Source organism: Eptatretus burgeri, chromosome 16 (assembly GCF_056783735.1).
Source record: "Eptatretus burgeri isolate ZD-2024b chromosome 16, Ebu_testis_v1, whole genome shotgun sequence".
NCBI classification, from domain to species: Eukaryota; Metazoa; Chordata; class Myxini; order Myxiniformes; family Myxinidae; genus Eptatretus; species Eptatretus burgeri.
This window is the reverse complement of record NC_140976.1, coordinates 4246093-4251059: the sequence shown is the minus strand read 5'-3', so window position 1 is coordinate 4251059 and position 4967 is coordinate 4246093.

Below are 4967 nucleotides of genomic sequence, written 5' to 3'. Positions count from 1 at the left end.
TTTGCTTCCATGCAGAATTTCATAATCCATTGCAAAAACGCAAACCGCCGTCGCTTTCTTACCACAAACACGACTTCCACCAAGAGAAAAATACAGCAAAAGCGACTCACAGGGTAGCGGATGCGACTGTGTGGGTCATCGACGGCACACGAATGGATGCAATTGGGTAAGATAAGAAACCGAGGCTCATGGAAGAGAAACGTGATGGAGGATAAAATGGCAACGGACTAAGTGGGTGCAACGGATCCACAAAATAAGCTACGGCATGAACGAACAGGAAGAGAGGAGACAGACGGGCGAGAACAAAGTAACCTGCAAGTAAGAGTATGGTCATAGTTGGGTAAATGGGGGGTAGAAAAGGTTGTGGGTATGGATGGGGGATGATATGAGATGACGGTGCACCGCTTGCTTGAAGCCTTGGAGGGAAGAGTGGGATTGAACACTCAAGGCGGCAGTCCGCCAAAGAGGAACAAGTGTGTTTTGTGTATTTGTCTGTGTGGTGAGCCTGGATCATGGTGGGCGGATGAGCGGTGAACCTGGATCATGGTGGGTGGGGCGGGCGATGAGCTGGATCATGGTGGGTGGGGCGGGCGGTGAGTTGGATCATGGTGGGTGGGGCGGGCGGTGAGTTGGATCATGGTGGGTGGGGTGGTGAGCTGGATCATGGTGGGTGGGGCGGGCGGTGAGCTGGATCATGGTGGGTGGGGCGGGCGGTGAGCTGGATCATGGTGGGTGGGGCGGGCGGGGAGCTGGATGATGGTGGGTGGGGCGGGGGGTGAGGTGGATCATGGTGGGGGGGGGGGGCGGTGAGCTGGATCATGGTGGGTGGGGCGGGCGGTGAGCTGGATCATGGTGGGTGGGGCGGGCGGTGAGCTGGATCATGGTGGGTGGGGCGGGCGGTGAGCTGGATCATGGTGGGTGGGGCGGGCGGTGAGCTGGATCATGGTGGGTGGGGCGGGCGGTGGGCTGGGTCATGGTGGGTGGGGTGGGCGGTGGGGTGGGTCATGGTGGGGGGGGCGGGGGGTGAGCGGGATCATGGTGGGTGGGGCGGGCGGGGAGCTGGAGCATGGGGGGTGGGGGGGGCGGTGAGCTGGATCATGGTGGGGGGGGCGGGCGGTGAGCTGGATCATGGTGGGTGGGGCGGGCGGTGAGCCTGGATAATGGTGGGTGGGTGGGCGGTGAGCTGGATCATGGTGGGTGGGTGGGTGGGCGGTGAGCTGGATCATGGTGGGTGGGTGGGTGGGCGGTGAGCTGGATCATGGTGGGTGGGTGGGCGGGCGGTGAGCTGGATCATGGTGGGTGGGGCAGGCAGTGAGCCTGGATAATGGTGGGTGGGTGGGCGGTGAGCTGGATCATGGTGGGTGGGTGGGCGGGCGGTGAGCTGGATCATGGTGGGCGGCGGTGAGATGGATCAATGTGGGCGGGTGGTGAGCTGGATCATGGTGGGCGGTGAGCTGGATCATGGTGGGTGGGTGGTGAGCTGGATTATGGTGGGTGGGCGGGCGGTGAGCTGGATCAATGTGGGCGGGCGGGTGGTGAGCCTGGATCATGGTGGGCGGGCGGGCGGTGAGCCTGGATCATGGTGGGCGAGCGGGCAGCGAGCCTGGATCATGGTGGGCGAGCGGGCGGTGAGCCTGGATCATGGTGGGCGAGCGGGCGGTGAGCCTGGATCATGGTGGGCGAGCGGGCGGTGAGCCTAGATCATGGTGGGTGGTGAGCCTGGATCATTTTATATTTCATCAGGACAAGGTTTCAGAAATAGCACCAAAATCCCAAAACTTTTCACAAGTTATCGTGTTGTGTTATGATCAAAATCCGACAGCAGGCAACGGTAGCCATTTCATCACAAATTAAGTAAACTGACCATTGATTAGAGATGGAGAAGGCAAAGAGACAAAGTGATCAGTCAGAGTCAGGAAGTGGGGAGTCTGTGTTATGCAAGGTTCTCACCTCACATGACCAAATCAAATCAGTCATTTCATCAACACAAGGGTCTCTAATTGCAAAGCAACCAACGAATCAAGACCAGAAATATATTTCCACCTTGCCCTTACATCCCAACATGGACCAATGAATAATTAATTCCTTTGAACAAACAATCTTGATGGCAAGCAGAGCTAAACGAAGTCCATGATGCCGTTTTAGTTGCGGCACGTTCACGGCGAGTCAGGCGGTGACGATGGTAAAAGAGTTAAAATGGCAAGCACACAAGTTCACAGTCCATACTGTGAACTCCGTCAAGAGCATCCGAACAACTTTGTTTTTAAACTCACTGTCATCGTGGCGATTCCTCTTCAAATACACAACAGGATTCAAGAAACCCACAACGGTTGCAAACTTAAATGAAATGAAGAGCCCTAACTTAAGAGTTTATAAAGTTGGAGTAGATCGAACATCTGATTTAAAATAGGTTTCACGTCAACCAGTTGCCTTCACACATCGCTGTATGACGTCAAGGGTGCTTTCATTGCCAGTGTGCAAAAAAATAAAAACTAGTATCCGTTGAAGACGGTCTTTGATATCCCCCGCCATAGTAAATGAGGATTAACAAACTTGTATTCCCTAAGCGTGTGCAATATGTATGTGAAGTTTCCCCTTGATGTGACCAGCCGTTCTGGAGAAGATGTTTGGAGGTTTTAGGGTAAATTCAATATGGCCACCAAACCATGTGATCTATCAATTAGAAATTAACAAACTTCTGAAAGGATGTCTTGGGGAAAGTGTATGTGAAATTTTGCCTCAATCTGTCCAGCCGTTCTGGAGAAGAAGATTTAAAAAATTTATTAATTTTCAATCCAAGATGGCTGACGAACCATGTGACCTATGACATCATCAATTTACATTCTGCCTCCAATGGAATACGTGTGTGAAGTTTCGTGTTAATCGGATGAGGTGTTTTTCTATCCAAGATGGCTGCCAAACCATGTGACCATAACTTTTACTATGTATGCAGACATGATGGAAGATGATAGTTGCAAATTTTCGCTTTGTTAGGTTATGTGATTCCAGAGAAAACATTATTTAATATTTTTCTTGAATCCAACATGGCTGCCAAACCATGTGACCTATCAATTTGAAAATATCAAAAGGCACCAGTTCACCACTTGCTTGATATGTGTACCAAATTTTGTAAATATATCTTGAGGGGATTTGTAGTTGAGCTCCGGAAACGAAATGTGACGGACGGAACCCATTTCTATATCCCCCGCCAACTTCGTTGGTTGGTGGGGGATAACAACCACCACAAGGTGTATTTAACCAGAAAAAAGGTTTCCTAAAAGTGAACAGACTCTCTCTTTTTTAAAATAAAATAAATAAATCACCCTGATGGCCTTCTTTCGTCCTGATTACCAATTAAGTCATCACCCAATATTTTGCAGGGGTCATGCAAAGAAAACTTGGACGACACACAGGATGTGACCGAGGCAATCAAAAACATATTTAGCACAGAGCACGGTCAAACAACCTTGCAACGCTGCGTGTTTGAACAAACTTATCAACTCAAAAAGGTGATGGAGATCAAACGTAGGGATGTGGTTATCGGGGATAAAGGCCCTGTCACACCTTGACGATTTAGCCAACGTATGCCTGACGTATGCAAAATTGGGCTAAAACGCCGGCACACGTCGAATACATTATGGGTAAGTTTGTATACGTTAAGAGCACGCTGAAAAACACTGCCATACGTCGTAGTACGCTGATTTTCATCGTTGTACTTTGTGGTTGTCCTCAAATTTTAGCATGTTTGAAACTTTACGACATGTGCCAGCGTATGACTCACACGTTCCGCTACGCTGGCCATAAGTTGTAGGCACGTTATGCGATCATTGACACACGTTACTTGTAAGTTACTCATCAGTCGAAACACTTTAAGGTAATGATTAGCGTACCCGAAACTTATTTATAACCTATGAGTAACGTGTTGAAGGCACGTTACACGATCGTTGACACACATCGAGGCACGTTATGCGATCGTTGACACACATTACTCATAAGTGGAAACACGTCGAGGTAATGCTTAGCGTACCCAAAACTTATTTCTAACCTATGAGTAACGTGCTTTGAACCTATGTGTAACGTACCTCCAACGCATATTGACGTATTTGATTGACGTCTTCCGGACGACCACAGAACTTACTGAACGTGTTTCTAATTTACAGCTACCGTATAATAGCGTATTGGCAGCGTTTAAAAAAAAAACAACAAAAAAACAATAACTTCTGATATTTCGTCACGTGCCGTTACGTCACATCCGATTGCCTCTTCAGTTTGCTCATGCCTTATTCGTAGTTCCTCCTCTGTGAATATTTTCTGTTTGAGGATATTGTCACGTCGACGTCGAAACTTAAAAGCAAATGTCCGAATATATTTTAAAATTCGTGATAGACTAAAAAAAAAAAAACAATTAAAAAAAAAAAACTTCAGATATTTCGTCGCGTGCCTTCACGGAGCCAAGGAGAAAAAAAGAAAATGTGCCTTGACGGAGAAAATAAGTTTTGGGTATGCTAAACATTACCTCGACGTGTTTCGACTTACGAGTAACTGACAAGGAACTTGTGTCGACGTGTGTCAACGATCGCATATCGTGCCTACAACTTATTCCCAGCGTAGCGGAACGTGTGAGCCATACGGCGAGTACGTCGCAAAATTTTCAGCATGCTTGAAATTCCACGACGTACTAAACGTACAACGGAATATGACAGCGTACTTCATCGTTTTTCAGCGTGCTCTTAACGTATACACAACTTACCCATACCGTATTCGACGTGTGCCAGCGTTTTAGACACATTTTTCATAGGTCGGCATACGCTGGCTAAATCGTCAAGGTGTGACTGCGTGGTTGACACTTCCAATTCTCAGGCGGTTATGATTTAAATCGGCGTGCGGCAGGTTTTTAACAGGCTATGCCACGAGTTCGTCGGCGATACGTGCAGCGTGCTATGCCTAAGTTAAACTATCGTTGGGCA